We start from the raw sequence: 17,910 nt of genomic DNA, 5'->3' as shown, positions 1-17,910 counted from the left end.
TTTTTAAATTTAGCCATGAATTCAAAATATTTTTGTACATTTTTTTAAAGAAACTATGTCAAATCATGTTGTAACATGCACTTAAAGAGAGAAAGCAAAGCATTCCTTTTAAAAAGCAACCTTTGTTTGAGTTTGGGTTTGTACAGATCCAAGATGATGGAGACAGAGAGAAAAAGTGAAATACTCCATAATGTAGTGCCCAGGCTTAAACCTGGATTGTGTACAAGGCATAGCAGATACCTTCACAGATGAGCTATCTTGCTGACCCTGAAGTTTATATTTTAATAAGGAAATTCATGCAAGTCTAGGATTTTGATATTTTTATCATCCCAGTGCCCAAGCTGTTAAAGGCCAGAAAACGGAAGTGGCAAGTCAGAAACAAAAGTGGCTTAACAATACCATACATGGTTAGGAAAGGGGCGGAGAAAGGTAAAAGGCAGCTGGGAAAAGTATAAACTTCCTTAGCAACTGTTGCGAGGGGTTTAATTGGTAGGATTAATAATACCTGCAGGCAGGGAGGGTCTTGAGGGTAGAAAGAATATATAAAATGAGCAGAATGGGTGGGGAAATAGGGAGGATAACCTAAGTCATTTGTTAGACAAAGCAGGACATTGATATATATATATATAATAAGAAAGCAGGCCATGGTATCAAGGAATGCAGGGTGAAGCAGGGGAGCCAGGGCCTAATGTTTTAATGGAATGCTGAGCCCCTGGAGGCAGAAAAATGCAGGGTCTCTGGAGACAGGGAGGAAGCTAACAGGGAGGCAGAAATCTGAGGTCTGTTCTTCTCCCAAGCTTAACCTCCGAAAGACAGAGTCTGACCAGGAGATTCATTTCCTCAGTTCCCCATTTTTCAATGGGAAAAACCTCACCATGCTCAACCTGGTTCTCACAGTATTCCCAGCATGTCAAGTGATCAGAGAAGAGCTCACTGATAATGTGATCAGTAAGAGATGAGAGGCGAAGTTCATATATATTTGTCAATAAAAAATTGTCTACATAACAATATTATTCATTAATTATCATAGAATTGTAACATTAGATCAAATATATGATATCATTTAATATTTTATATAATAGGTGCTGAATTTGTATAGAATAGACATTTCATACACAGATTGTTATATTATAAACACTAAAATACAGTTATAAGTACACTTATAAATACAGTGATTACATACAGAACATGAAGATGGTTCTGGGGATTTCAAGTGATGTATGTAATACAAATATTTTAGCATATGGCTAGTAGATAGTATACATTCAGTCATAGTCTGTTGGCTGAAACCTGATATTTTTTTTCTTAAATTATAAAGCCATCTTTGAATTTCAAAGCTCAAGAGCATTGCAGAGGCTGGTTTATATTATTAGTTTGGGTTGAACATACTTGGGAAAGTACTTTATTATATTCAGCTTCATGGTGGAACTTCATGCAAATGCGAAGTAGCGTATAAAATACATTGATTAGTATTAAACAGGTATCTGTAGCATTGGGTGAGGAGCATAGATTTATTGCTATGTTAGGAGCCCAATATAGTTGAGGCTATTTTTCAGGGCTATAGAGATTATTTTTGCTTTTTGGAATAAGAAGAGACCCCCACCCCCAAAAAGGGAGCCAGGGAGGAGGGGGAGAGGGTACAGAAAGAGAATTTAGGCATGATAGTGAGCTGTTATACTTCCCTTGAAACTGCAGTAGTTCTATGACAGATATCCTGCATTGTTCTATGGATCTCTGTAAGAATTCCATTATTTTCCAAAAATGGTCACAGCAAGCTCACCTTAGACTATTGCATCAGGTGTACCTGTAGGGCTTGTATATTTGAAGGACTGTGAGTTGCCTTCCCTCATACATTTCTTGCTCTACAGTAAGCACTTAATTATTTTCAGGTCTGCTACTGAGTAGTATCTGACCTTAGGCAAGTCATTTAGCCGGTCTGAGTTTTTGCTTTCTCATCTAATGAATGAGGAATGAGATTAGATATTTTATTATTCTCTTTTTAAAATAGCATCCTAGGTTCCTTTCTTTATATGCATGAGAGGAGATAAGGCACAATATTAATAGACCACAGAAACAGTCATAGGATTAGCTATTTCGTGATCCATAAGCAGACCTTAAATATTTTCTTAAGTTCTTGTTTATGGAGAACTAGTTGGACCAGAGTTAGCTATGTTTGTTTAAGTGTATAGGTTATTTCATTTACATAATCCCAAAGTACTTTTAACAAGAAAATGTATTAGAAAAAAGAAAAATATATAGAAGCACTGTCATGAAGTACTCAGTGTTGACATCACCAGTTATGTTACAAATAGATACTATGTACTTCAAATGTGGTGTTCTGAAAAGAATATGGGATATTATTGGTAGACCTATGCACAAAATTTACAATTTCAATCTAATTATGAAAGAAATATCTGACAAACACAAATTGAAGGACGTGCAACAGTAATTAACCAGTGCCTTTTTTGTTTTTTCTTTTCTTTTCTTTTCTTTTCCTTTCTCTTCTCGTCTCTTCTCTCTCTCTCTCTCTCTCTCTCTCTCTCTCTCTCTCTCTCTCTTTAGTGGAAACAGGACCTCACATATGCAATTTTACTACTTAAGGTAATTTTTTCATTCAGATAGAGAAGGAAGGTGGGGAGAGAGGTAAATAAGAAACACTGGTGTTTCTGACATTGCCACAGTAAATGCCCTTTGGTGACAGGGGCAGGACCACCTAGGCTGCACTAAGGCAGGGTCCCTACCCTGTGCACTCTTTCACCAAACTTGGCCATTGTTATTTTTTTTAAAGCCCATTTTCTTTTTATTCTTCTTTTTTAAAAAATATATTTATTTATATTGGATAGAGACAGAAAGAAATTGAGAGGGGAGGGGATATAGAAAAAGAGAGATACCTGTTTTTTTTTTTAAGCCTGTTTTCTTTTTTCTTCTTATTCTAAAAAAAATATGTTTACTATTGGATAGAGACAGAGAGAAATTGAGAGGGGAGGGGATAGAGAAGAAGAGAGACAGAGAGGTACCTGCTTCACCACTTATGAAGCTTTCCCTCTGCAGTTGGGGACCACAGGGCTTGAACCTGGGTACCTGTACAATGTAATGTGAGTCCTTAACTGGGTGCACCACTGCCTGTCCCCCATACTTAGTCATTACTTTTTTTTAAGTATCAGTGGCATGAAAACAAAAACAGAAATTGATTCAGCTTAAAAGAGACCAAGAGTTTATGACAGTATACAAAATTAATTAGAATCACATGATTCTGATTGAATTCTGTGTCATAAAAAATTTAATAAGGGCTAATCCTAGGACATTCATAAATAATCAGACATTTTGATGAGTCTTGGGAAAGAGAGGTACAGTTGGGAGGATATGAAAATAAAACCCATTTTAACCCATAGCTTCAAGGAAACAGGATAGTTTGGAAGAACTGATATCTAGTCAGAACTTAAAAGAATGTTGCAGGATGTAGAGAAGTGTGGAGGGGAGGGACATCCTACCATGAAGAACTATAAAAATAATATGGTACTTTAAGGAATTGGAAGAAGGTCAGTGTGTTTGGAACATAATGAATACAGTCTATCACATACAATGAAAATGTATAAGCAGAAAAATAGCATGAACGTATTATTCTTTTAAAAGATTAATTGTCACTGAGGAGAGAAATGGAGGTAGACATGGGCCAAAACGAGATGAGTTAGAAGCGACTGTGAATGTCTGGGAGGGATGACTGTAATTTGAACATAAGCTGAACAATGATAGTGGATACATATGGGTATGTTTAGGTGGTTTAGTTAATTGGGTGAAGACATTGAGATGGAAGTTGCATGAGTACGATATAAAGTATTCTTAAATGATTGGAAGAGACATGGCAGGTATAGGAGAAAGGTGATACATTCAGTTTTATACAAAAATCTTAGTACATATTCTTACCAGTGGCTTAGAATACAGTCTGCACAAAGAAGAATGATCTATATTGATTATCAAATTTTATGAACCACTAATACTTCACAATTTATGTACAACCTAGTATTTTATATAGGTCTAATGATTTCTTTCTGAATTATTCCTTGTATCTCTGGAAATAAGTTTCTTTTGCTTATTTCTCATAAATTGTACTTTGCAAGATGCTTTTCATGAAGCAGGCATTCAGAAAGGGCTAAAATAGAGAAGCCAGAGCCAGAGGTTTATGGGAGATGTGGTAGGTATTTAAATCCTTTGCATAGTTGGTGTGTAAAGTGCATGGAAAGATGGGTGGTCTTAAAAACAAAATACGGTCAGCTTACTATAGGAGTTCCTTAAAAAAATGACAAGATCTTACTTAGTCATTAGTACCTTGTCAGTATCTATAGGGAAAAGTAAAAGTCACAGTAAGGTTTTTGTAGCTTCTCCTTTGTGTAGTTTTTTTTTTTATTTTAATGAATGTATATCCTTTATTCTATTAACCATTTGACAAAGTGCTTTAAAGTCATTATAACCAGTGATTTGCAAACTTAAAAATATGTACCACTCATAATTAATTAGATTTATTTATTTATTTGTTTGTTTATTTACAGTAGAGTAGAGAGACAGTGATAGAGACCATAGTACCAAAGCTTCCCTCAATGTAGTGGCAGGCAGACTAACCTTACTCACACACATGCCAAAGCAGGATGCTATCCAAGTGGGCTAGTCCACTGGCCCGATTAAGTCAATTTATATCTTTTTTTATTCTTAATAATTCCTGAAACATGCTAATAACGCCTTAACCATATATTAGTTTCATTGAAGTGAAGTAGTGGAAGAAATGTGCTCCTTCAAACAAACTCCTCAAGCACACACTTGATTTAGATTTTACTTTCTTTCCCATACCTTGAGAGTGTTCAACGTAACCATAGTCCTCTGTCCTTATTTTCTTCACTATAATATGATAAGGTGTTTTCAATGGATTTTAGCATTTCTGAAGAAATGTTTCCTTAAGAAAAAAAAATACCGCTAATCATGAAAGTTCCCATGAAAAACTTGCAGGCCTGTTGGTCTGGACACTGTGAAATGTAGAGGAAGAGAACCATGTAATTCATCTCGAATGGTCATTACCACAATTCTATATTTCAGCTCTAGTCTACATACATTTAGTGAAAATATCCAGTGGAGTATTCTATGAATACTACAGCCCAGTCAAAGTACTGTAAAAGGTTCCTTTATCAGATGAACTAGAAGTGCTGCCTATATGATACAGAAAAACAAGTTTTCCTAGTTTACTTCATCATGCAACACCATCTCAGACTATAATACTCATGAGTTTGGAAGGAGTTAATAAATATGATATACTTAGAATAATGCATGACACATAGGAAGTACCATATGTTTTAATTCCTACTGCTGTTGCTGTTGTTATTATTACTATTTTATCAGAGTACTGTTCAGCTGTGACTTGTCGTGGTGATGGGAATTGAACCTGAGACATTTGGTGCCTCTGGCATGAGAGTCTTGGATAGCCACCTACCTATCTACCTGGCACTTGATATTATTTTTAATTAATCACTTTTTGGGGAAATAATTATTTGCAAGACTATTGTCACAAGTTTATAGTTTCTTATTTCTCCATGATAGGTGTCAGCACACCACACCCTCCACCATATTGTCTCCTTCCTTCACAGTTGGTTCTCAGCCCCACTCATATACCTCCTGCCTCTCTTCTTCAGTGGTCTTGGATCTGCTGCCAGAGATCATAAATGATTTTTTATATTTATTTATTTCCCCTTTTGTTGCCTTTGTTTCTTATTGTTGCAGTTATTATTGTTGTTATTGATATCCTTGTTGTTAGAAAGGACAGAGAGAAATGGAGAAAGGAGGGGAAGACAGAGGGTGGAGAGAAGATATACACCTGCAAACCTGCTTCACCACCTGTGAAGCGACTCCCCTGCAGGTGGGGAGGCAGGGACTTCAAACGGGATCCTTACACAGGTCCTTGCGCTTCGCGTCACATACTACATGCACTTAACCCACTGCACTACTGCCAGACTCCCATGATTAAGTTTTTCTATTATTTCCATAGTATTATCCACTGTAAAATATTACATTACCCTCACTTAACAAATTAACAAAAGTTAATTTCAAAGTTCTTTCTTAATGTTTTTTTTCAATATTTTTGTTTCTCTTTTTATTATTTTTATTTACTTATTATTGGATAGAGACAGAGATAAATCGAGAGGGGAGGGGAGATAGGGAGGGTAAGAGGCAGAGAGACACCTGTAGGCCTACTTCACCACTTGTGAAGCTTTCCCCTGTGCAAGTGGAGACCAGGGGCTGGAACCTGGGTCCTCTGGCACTGTAATGTGTGTGCTCAACCAGATGTGTCACCGCTTAGCCCCTCAAAGTCCATTTTTATCCTTGTAACTTTGCTCCCATTTCTGCAGTTCACCTGTATTGCCCCAGTATATACACTACTCAGTGAGCCAAGGTAGTTGCAATGTATATGCTATATATAGCATATATATATATATATATATGCTACATATTGGTGAACTATAGTTGCATATCTTTATTACTTGGTCATTCTGGGATTGCCTTTTTTATGTGCTTGCTTCAAATATTTACTAAGTGCTATAATACATTTTAATCCCAAGTCAGATAGAATTAAAAATCACTAGTCAATAATCAGATCCCTAAAATATAGCTTACAGATATAAATTTAAAATCATTGTTTTAAAAAGTTTTGAAGTTCAAAAAGCAATGTTTATGTTGTAAGTATCTATTATTTTCTACACTTCCCTGTCTCATAAAGTTTGACTTTGAAGTAAAAACAGGAAGACTTGTCTTGATGAATGTGATGTAACCTGATTAATAATAGTGCCCTCATATGGCAGCCCTTATCCAAGGCTTTGGTTTTTCTAGTCTTTTCCTGTAAAAACAAATAGAAACTTACCATAAAAAGGAGAAAATTCTTTTTTTTTTCTCCCTAAAATTTGGTCTACCCTCTTAAATCTAAGAAACAATGCTGAGGACTTTTTTTTTTCTCTTGTGAAGAACCTCATTACAGTGATGGGCAAAAGAGACCTTCAGGGGTTGATTCACTTCTCTTGGGTCACACAGCTAGTAAACAATAGTAGGGTCATGATTTGGACTGGGGAGGGGTTGTTTCTGGTCTCTTAGCTTTAGTGCTGTGAACATTTATACTTATTTTTCTTTTATTTTGAAAACTTAGCACTGAGATAAGCTGCTCCCACTACTGCATTTCACATATGCAAAAGCTAGTAGGTTTTAAGTTTCCAATCCTTTTCTTTAGCATGAGGAGCTGGGCACTCAGCTATAGTATTCGTTCATTAATTGCTTTATGTATTCAACAATCATGAGCCTATACTTGCACCAAACACCATATCACACATGCCTTTAAGGGTTACATGTAATTTAACTGCACAACACACAAGAATGCAAAGAATAATTTCCTGTACCTAAAGACCTCAAATATAAAAATTCTCATAAGACCAGTAGGAACTTTTTCTTTTCTCTCTCTCTTTTTTAAATTTTTATTTATTTGTTTTGAATAGAGACAGAAATTGAGAGGGAAGGGGAAGGCAAAGAGAGACACACACACACACACACACCTGCAGCACTATTTTACCACTTGTGTAGCTTCCTCCCTGAAGGTGGAGGCTGGGATCTTGAACCTAAGTTCTTACACATTGTAATGTGTGTGCTCAACCAGGCATGCCACCATCCAGCCCCAGAAACTTTTAAATACTAGTCTCTTTCATTGCATTTAAAAAAATTTTAGTGATTTAATAATGATTTTAAGATAATAGGGTTATAATTCCATACAGTTCCTATCACCAGAGTTCTGTATCCCATCCCCTCCATTGGAAACTTCCCTATTCTTTATTCCTCTGGGAGTTTGGACCAGAATTCTTTATGGGGTACAGAAGGTGGAATGTCTGGCTTCTGCAATTGCTTTTCCATTGGACATGGATATTGGCAGGCTGATCAATACTCCAAACCTGTTTCTAACTTTTCATAGCGAGTTAGGGTTCTAGAGAGGTTCTTGAATTTGAACACTTAAGTAAGCTTATGTTTGTTAGTCTCTGAAGCAACTGATTTCTTTTTGAACTTTTTTTTTCTGGTATAGTTTCAGAAATTTTACTTAACATAGCTATTTACCATCTCTTTTCACTTTCCTCTTAACTGCAGAATAGTATTGAATTAAGTATGGACCCTATAACTTCTTTTTTTCACTTTTAAATGTTTTATTAGTGATTTAATATAGTCTCATAAAATTATCACATTTAAGGAAACATAAAAAGCACATATTAGAAATAATACATGTAAACCCATGCTTATAGCTTCATTACTTAGAAGAATTAAAGATTTAAGGAGGTAGAGAGTAAATAGTCAGTGCAAAGGACATAGCACAAATAATGTCGCCAAAGCTGAACAAGCAAGATGAAGTCAGAGATTTTAAAAAGGCCAAATTATATAAGACCATACATAGCTTTAACTTTACTCTGATAAAAAAGAAAAGTCAGTTAAGTCATTTAAGCAGTGGAGATGTGTTTTATTTGTTGTTCTAAGAACTTCACTACTATGTAATTATTTTATTTTATTGGGGGGAGCTTAATGGTTTACAGTAATTACAGTTGGATGTACTTGTGTTTTTATGGTTTACAGTAGATACACTTGTTGGAACATATGTAAAATTTCTCAATTTTCTGCAAAATGCTCCCACCCCACAGCCTAGGTCCTCCTACACCATCATCCCTCAGGACCTGACAGCTCCTTCCTCCCCCAAGAGTACTTTACATTGGTGCAATATACCAGACCCAGCCCAAGTTCTGCTTTGCTTTGTTTTTCCCCTTTTGTTCTTGTTTCTCAACCTTTGCGCATGACTGAGATCATCCCATATTCATCATTTGGGGTGGGGGGTGTTATCTTAACATGATTCCTTCAAGCTCTGTCCATGATGAGGTGAAGAAGGTGAATTCATCATTCTTAATAGCTGAGTAGTATTCCACTGTGTGTATATACCACAACTTTCTCAGCCACTCACCTATTGTTAGGTACCTAGGTTGTCTCCAGGTTTTAGCTTTTACAAATTGTGCTGCTATGAACATAGGTATATACAGATCTTTTGGGAGAACTATGTTTGATTCTTTAGATATAGCCCCGAGAGAGGAATTTCTGGTTCATAGGGTAGGTCCATATCTAGCCTTCTAAGAGTTCTCCAAGCTGTTCTCCATAGGAGGTGAACCAATTTACATTCCTAGGAGGATACTTTTGCCCCCACAACCTCTCTAGCATTTGTTGCTACTATCCTTTCTAATGTGTGGCATTCTGAATGGAGTGAAGTGGTGTTTCCTTATTGTCTTTATTTGCATTTCTCTGATAATCAATGACCTGGAGCATTTTTTCATATGTCTGTTGGCCTTTTGGATCTCTCCTGTGGTGAATATTCTGTTTATATTCTCTCCCCATTTGTTGGATGTTGTTGCTTTTTTTTTTCTCTTTTCCTGAGTTTGTTGAGTTTGTATATAATTTGGTTATCAGCCTTTCATCTGATGTGCAGCATGTGAAAATCTTCTCCCATTCTATAAGGAGTCTCTTTGTTTGGGTGGTGGTTTCCTTTTCTGTGCAGAAGCTTTTCAATTTGATGTGGTCCCATTGATTTATTCTTCTTGGAGTCTTCCTTGCAATTGGATTTGTATAATTAAAAATGCCTATAAATTTAGATGGGAAAGAGTGCTGCAGGTCAATGTTTGAGCCACAGGTTACAATGTGCCAGGACCCAGGTCCGAGCCCCTGGTCTCCACCTGCAGGGGGAAAGCTTCCCAAATGGTGAGGCAGTGCTGCAAGTGTCTCTTTCTCTCTCCCTGTCTGTCTCCCTCTAACAATTTATTTCTGGCTATCTCCATCTAATAAATACATTAATAAAAATAATTTTAAAATAGTGTACCTATATTTTCCTATATCTCCATCTAATAAATAAATTAATAAAAATAATTTTAAAATAGTGCTACCTATATTTTCCTATATCTCCATCTAATAAATAAATTAATAAAAATAATTTTAAAAGAGTGCTACCTATATTTTCCTCTAAGTACTTGATAGTTTTTGGTCTAACATCCAAACCCTTTATCCATTTAGTTTATTTTTGTTTCCAGTGAAATGTAATTCTTCCATGCTCTGTGGACTTTTTGGGGGGGAGGTTTTTTCTTTTCTCTTCTTTTTCTATATAAAGGGTGAAAAATAGAAACCAGAGGGAAAAGAAAGAGAGAGAGAGAGGTAGGGAGAAAGAGACTCTGTAGCACTTTTCCATGCTCATGGTCTTCCCCCCCTCCCACCCTTATAAAGCCTCCCTTTTGACTTTGAATGGTGTTCTCATGTGGTGACCAAGAGCTTAAACCTGGGTCCTCATACATGGCAAGATGTATACTCTACTGGATGAGCTGAACTGGCACTCAGAATATGCCTTAACGTGGCTTCTCTGGCTTCTGTGTTGAATAAAGGACCATGAAATCAAAGGGAAAAAGTAGAAACATAAAGAACATTTAGGAGATGCACATGGCAATCCAGGTAAAAGATAGTGGCAACTTGGGCCAACATGGAGCCATATAGGTGATATATTTTGAAGATGACTCACTTAAGACAACCGGATATATGAGATGTGAGATAGAATAGTAAGAAAAGATTCAAGATGACTCAAAAGTTTTTGGCTTGAGCAACTGGAAGATTGGAGATTATTTTTAACTGAGGGCACAAGTGAGGCCTAAAGTCCATTTCAACCATTTTTAATCCAAAATAACTTTTATTTCTCTATTTGTTCTTATAGTCTCATCACTAATTTGTAAACTACTGATGCTATCATATTTGTTATATAGCCTATAGCATCTACTTAGCACAGTGCATGTCACATTAATTATTTAACAAATGCAAACTTATTTTTAAAGAATAAGAATTTGAATCAAGTACATATCTTGATAAACTAGTTACATATAAATCTGAAATTCCTAGCAGTGCTAAATAGTATAATTTCCATAACAATAAAAGAGACTTTATACACATTTTTTCTCGTTAGTGACTTTTTATGCTTAGTTCTATTTCCAAGTTACCTACCAGGCAACTTATGTTTTAATTAGACCATGCTAACACTTTGGGTTTTGTTTATATGCTTTGCAAAAGTTGATATGTAATAATAATGATAGTAATTGGTGCCACGCAGTGGCAAATCTGATAGAGAGTATACATTTGCCATGCACAAGGACCTGGGTTCCAGCTCTTGTTCCTCACTTGTAGGAGAGAAACTTCAAAACAATGAAGCAGTTCTCTATCTACTCCTTCCTTCCCAGTCTCTCTCTGTCTCTATCCAGAAGCAAATATTATATATTTTTTTTCTTTTTTTTTTCTCCTCCAGGGTTATTGCTGGGCTCGGTGCCTGCACCATGAATCCACCGCTCCTGGAGGCCATTTTTTCCCCCTTTTTGTTGCCCTAGTTGTTGCAGCCTCGTTGCGGTTATTATTGCCATTGTTGACGTTGCTTTGTTGTTGGATAGAGCAGAGAGAAATGGAGAGAAGAGGGGAAGACAGAGAGAGGGGGAGAGAAAGATAGACACCTGCAGACCTGCTTCACCGCCTGTGAAGTGACTCCCCTGCAGGTGGGGAGCCGGGGGCTCGAACCGGGATCCTTATGCCGGTCCCTGCGCTTTGCGCCACGTGCGCTTAACCCATTGCGCCACCACCCGACCCCGCAAATATTATATTTATAGCAATTTCTTATTAGAAATTCTAAGTCACTAAACCATGAATCACCTAGTTGCTAATGTTCAAAAAAAGTTTAGCTCGTTTGTATGCCAAGTATCATCATGTCATCTGTGTGTAAAAATTACCAGAGACATGACTGAATGTGATGGTGTTTCTGAGTAAGTTGTTGAAAGTGTTTAAGGAAGGAGTTAAGTTCAACCTGTAGGTAAAGCATGGCCTTTGAAAGTGTTTTTTTTTTTTTAAATAAAAAAGGTGTTAACACTGAACTAATATTCTCTTAGTGAGTGCTAATATGGAAAAAAATTCAAGAACTTCCACAGAATGATGTCAAACTGATGGTAATGTATAATACTGAGAAGTGAAGTGATTCTTAGCTTAGGAAGTGGAAGAGTTAGGAGATAGTGTGACTTCATTCCCATTTGAATGTTACTGTTTCTGGACTATCTCTCACTCCATTCCAGGATATGTACCTACCAATATTCTTACATTATTTACTCATTGATATAGTAGGTGTTTAGTGAAGGAAATATGTATCTATATATGTATAGAAATGATTGGGTACATTGTCAGTAAATATGATTTGCACTTTAAACCATCCTGCAAAAATATTATTATCAAATACATCATTGGTTTAAACACATGCTTCTCTGGAGAAATACGTGATTTTACACTCTTTCCTTCATAGGTTTCTGGCATTCAAATTCTCATTTGCCATATTAGAACTTGGTGCCAGAGAGAAGCAAAGCTTTTATAGAGAAAATCTGGTGATAGTAAGTCATGCTACAATGTGTTAAAAAGTACCATCCCTAACACTTCTTACAGTGTTTGGCCATGAGCTATCCAGTTGGTTGGAAAAAAAACTGATTAACCTTTTACAACTAAGAAGATCCCCTCAACCATACAGTATGTTTAATGCCATGAGGCATACAGCATTTACTAGCTTTTCAGCATCTCAGAAAAAAAAATGTTGTTATTGCAGGAGTATCATTGATAGTGTACAGCTCTTGGGGGCCCTGTGCAATAAAACCTGAACATACTTCACATTCTTTCCTTTATGTTGTTGGGAATCTTAAGTGATCAAAAGATAAGCTAGTCAGGCAGAAGAAGGAGACATAACCAACGTGCTGAGATTCCTGTCCATTCAATAGCTTTAGTTGTTCAGCACTAGACATGATCTTTGGGAACAGAGAAGTGATATAAGAACTAGCCTCTGCTCCCCAGAGTCAATGATTAATTGGAGATACAATTCAGGAGCACATGCAGTAATTAAACAGCAGAGATAGGAGGTGTGGTAAAGTAATGCCTAACAGATGGCTAGAACATACAAAAAGGGGATAAGTGTGGTCTGGGTTGGTCAGGGAAGGCTCATAGAAGGCATTAGAGATTATCTTTGGAGACAGGCAAGTTAAGATTAGCAGAAGCAGGGGCCAGGCAGGTTAAGCACACCTGGTGAAAAGCACAAGGACTGGTGTAAGGATCCCAGTTCAAACCCCTGGCTCCCCACCTGCAGGGGCTTCACTTCACAGGTGGTGAAGCAGGTCTTTAGATATATGTCTTTCTCTCCCTCTCTATCTTCCCCTCCTCTCTCAATTTCTCTCTGTCCTATCCAACAACAACAATGATAAACAAAAAGGGCAACAAAAGGGAAAAAAATGATCTCCAGGAGCAGTAGATTTGTAGTACAGGCACCAAGCCCCAGCGACAACCTTGGAGGCAAAAAAAAAAAAAAAAAAAAAAAGATTACCAAAGGCAAAGTGGAGGAACAGTATTCCAGAAAGAGCAGGGGTTTGGAGTTGAAAATTAAACTGAGAGTCTAGTATTAGAAATTTTGTCTGTTTAAAAAATGTTTGTATGGAAAAATTGTGAAAAACTTGCTTGGAAAAACAAGATTATGCTTAGTCTATGAAGTGCCATGGAATGCAGGTCAAGGGTATATATAATTTAGGATATGGAATAATGAATGTCTATTTGGAATTGGAATGAGTAGCTGAAAGCCACTATTTAGAATAAATAGGAAACTGGAAAGTTTGAACAAGACCAGTTAAGAAATACAGCTGTTGGGAGTCTGGCAGTAGTGCAGCGGGTTAAGCACATGTGATGCAAAGGGCAAGGACGGGCATAAGGATCCTGGTTCCAGCCCCCAGCTCCCCACCTGCAGGGGAGTCACTTCACAGGCGGTGAAGCAGGTCTGCAGGTGTCTGTCTTTCTCTCCCCCTCTCTGTCTTCCCCTCCTTTCTCCATTTCTCTCTGTCCTATCCAACAACGATAACATCAATAACAATAATAATAACTACAACAGTAAAACAACAAGGGCAACAAAAGGGAATAAATAAATAAATATTTAAAAAAAGAAATAGAGCTGTCTTAGTTTAGGATTGACAGGTGGAGCTGAGCATTCAGTGAAGACATTTCAGAGGGAAAAGACAGTGAACAGAGAAAGTCAGATTGTACACTCACTTTGCAAAGCTAGTTTGCAGAGATAATTCAGTAGACTGGGATTACAGACTGGGATTCAGGTCAGGAACCACAATATAGCCAGGAACATGTTCACTCACTGGAGGATAAATTTGTTTAGAGGAAAGCTAGCAGATGGGACAAGTTCTAACAATAGCGTACAACAATCATTTCACTAATATTTTAATGATTTAGCTTAGATCTAAGATTCAAATGTGTAGCTACTTGACATAGAAAGTGTTTTAGAACTTTATTACAGAGTTCATGTAGCACATTAACATTAGTATTTGAAGCATCACCCATATTATTTCAAGAGTATTCAGTATTTTTTTTTATTTAAGAAAGGAAACATTAGCAAAACCATAGGATAAGAGGGGTACAGTTCCACACAATTCCCACCACCCGATCTCCATATCCCATTCCCTCCCCTGATAGCTTTTTTAGTATTCAGTATTTTAAAATTACCTATTATCTGATTTCATACTTCTTATTAAGATTATTTAAAGTGCAGTTCTCATTTTCTTTTGTAGAGCTAACATATCTTTGGGTCTAAATTAACTTCATTAGACTTTTTGAAGAAATGCAATCTTCGTTTGTCACTTAATGGATAAAATAGTCCCAGAAATAGAATCAGGGATGGATGCTCCAGAACTGTTAAAGGAAAGCATTCTAAGTCTGCTAGTAGTAATGTGTAGGATGAATGATTTTAACTAAAATCTTTGCAGGTGTTAAGATATGAGTCATGGTATCAGACTTTCTGCCCATAATAGAATTAGATATGTGCTACTTTCCTTGTTAAATTAGAGATGACAACTTCTCATCTATTCATTTCACTCACTCTAACAGACATTGTACTATGTATGTTATATGGCAATCAGTGAATTGTGCAGATTGTAAAATTAGCTATAATGGCATGTATGACTGCATTTTAAAATAAAAATGTAAATTCCATGAAATACCAAAAATAGAGATGAGGACATATGCCAACTGCCTCACCAGGAAACATACTAGAAGCTGTCTTAACATGTTTTAGCTTCTATTTGATTAGCTACACCTTCGCCAATCAGTAAGACGGCTGAGAAAATTGATCTTTGTTCAAGGAAAATATAACTCACTAAATAACTTATTACATAGAGGAAGGGGAGAATAAATACTAGGAAAAATGCATCACTTCACTTTATTTTTCTATTTCAGCTGCTATGGTATCAACAACTAGTTTTATACAGAGAGGCCTAGAGAACAATGGTAGAAGCAGGGCAGTGAAGCCATGCTAAAGCCTTATGGCTGAAATTATATTGTGTAGTTTCAAATATAAGTTTTTCAAAAATATATAGGGGAAGTGGTATCAGGTCCTTCATTTTTTAGTACTTGTGGTAAATAAATGAAGTGCTGAATATGAAACATTGAACTGGGCATCTAATACTTCAAAACTTTAATCAATGTTGGCTCTTATCCCTAGCAGTAAGTTGAAATGTTTTTTGAAAATACAAATGTGTAGAATGTTTAGTCACCTTCCTACACTCTGAGAACATATTTGCTTTCCCTTGTATAAGATGCATAATGATTTGACTTGTTTTGAGGGAGGGGTGTCGGATAAACTAGCATGTGTATACTTTTATGGGGGAATAGGTGTGACTCCTAACATACTAGCCTCTGCTTGTTTGATTGAAAACCATCCTACAGGCTCTTCTTTTGTATCGCTTTGATGTGAAACTTCTTTTACATTAAGCCTTTACAGAATGCCCCTTTCCACTGTGGTAATAAAGTGAGAACTGAACACCCTGTAGAGAAGGCCATCCTTGGATTGAAGGGGGTTCAGTGATGGCAACATGGAACCAGTATGCTGTTTTCACATGTGACAGGCAGGGCAGTTATTAATTACAGAACTAATGTCAATGAAAATACAATATTTGACTGTGCCTTTCATTTAGAAATGGTGAGAGAAGGGAGTCGGACAGTAACACAGCAGGTTAAGCACATGCGGCACAAAGCGCAAGGACCTGCGTAAGGACCCCAGTTCGAGCCCCCAGCTCCCCACCTGCAGAGGAGTCGCTTCACTTTCTCTCCCCCTCTCTGTCTTCCCCTCCTCTCTTCATTTCTCTCTGTCCTATCCAACAACAATGACATCAGTCATGACTACAACAATAAAACAACAAGGGTAACAAAAGGGAATAAATAATAAATAAAAATATTTTTTAAAAAGATATGGTGAGAGAAGTGGATGAAAGTGAAGTTTGATGCTACAGTTTTGATGTGACAATTTTCTTGTAATTATAAACAATGAAATAGCTGTGTTGAGATGTTTTTGTCAATACCTAAATGCTCTTTTGCTTCTCTCTTTTTCTTTCTTTCTCTAAGCCCCTTCTTTGTTCTGTGGGTTTTCTTTTGTAACTCCTCCAGACTACAGCTTTGTTCCCCCTTCTACTCCTTTCTGGTCAGGTACTGCTTTATTGCTTTTATATGTCTTTTCAACTTGCTTCTGTTTGCAAATGAAATATTTTGACTTCTGTGTGTGTGGCTTGTCGTGTAGATACATCTTCTCACAAATAGTCCCTGGAGCCACATTCTCACCATGCACTTCCTCCTTCTCTGTAATAAAGTCATTGTTTGTCACTACATTTTACTCCTATGGTGTTTTGTGTGTGCTCATGTTATGCCTTTCACTAATAAATTTTGATTTTATTTGTTGGGAATAGTTTGAAAATGAATGGTGTCACTAAAAGCAGAAAAGGAGGGATGAAACACTGTAGAAACATTAGTTCTTGAGGATCAGAAATTTGAGTTGAGAAAAGCCCAGGCTTAAGTTTTTCCATTCCAAAAATGAAGGGGACCAAAATTCTGTGCCCATCAGTTTGTGCATGGGCATTTCGGTCTTGATTTCTCACATTAAACAATCTAATGAAGACTGATTTGGCATAGAAGGTAGTGCATTATGGTAACGTATTTTGTTACATATTTTCTCGATAAAAGAAAACCTGCTAGTCCCAGTGAAATCATAAAATTTAAAACTAGAGGAACTTTAGATACCATCTAGTATAGACCTAAGAAAAATATGGCCTAGAGAGGGTAAGAGACCTGTGCAAGGTTGTACATTTCAGCTAGTGATTGGGGTGTTTTTATGTGCAGCAATTCTAAGAGTAGAGCCTCAGAAATGGGATGGCTTTCAGTGAGACAACTACTGAAGTGGTCACTGTCCAAATTGAAAAACAAATAACTGATTTTACTCCCTCGATAGTTTGGAATCTACAGCATTGCTACTCATTTGTCTTATGATCAACACTTGGAGAGTAGGAGAGAAAAAAATTGACTTTCTATGCAAAGCCATGAGTGATAGGCCAGAAGGTCTGTCTCCTATTGGGAAGCTCTTCAGCTCTTAACTATGACTGTCTAAGCATGGGGAATTGTTAAAAATCAGACAGAGCATTTCCCATTTGTTTCTTTTTCTTATATTTAAGGCCCCTATAATTTAAGACATAATTTCCCACCAATCCCAGGAGAGTTATTTTTAGAATCATTGGACATGTAAATGAAAATACATCATAGCCCTCAAAAACAACAAGTATAAAAATATAATATATCAAATATATTACGAAATACTATTGAGAAGCCAGAGTACAGCTTGAAGGAATTTTCCTTTTAGGATAAGGTGGATCAGAGCAAGGGAACAACTTAGCCCTTCTAGTGTTAAAAACATTACATATATATATATATATATATATATATATATATATATAT

The 17,910-nt window shown here is 36.6% G+C and overlaps 1 protein-coding gene across 2 annotated transcripts in view; it reads left to right on the top strand.

Moving 5' to 3' along the window:
* Window positions 1-17,910, top strand: part of VAV3 (vav guanine nucleotide exchange factor 3) — a 351,109-nt gene that overhangs the window by 329,366 nt on the left and 3,833 nt on the right. The gene's annotated exons all lie outside the window — the stretch shown is intronic.

Source organism: Erinaceus europaeus, chromosome 11 (assembly GCF_950295315.1).
Source record: "Erinaceus europaeus chromosome 11, mEriEur2.1, whole genome shotgun sequence".
NCBI classification, from domain to species: domain Eukaryota; kingdom Metazoa; phylum Chordata; class Mammalia; order Eulipotyphla; family Erinaceidae; genus Erinaceus; species Erinaceus europaeus.
Note: the sequence above shows the minus strand (reverse complement) of the source record. Positions and strands in the feature narration are given on the sequence as shown.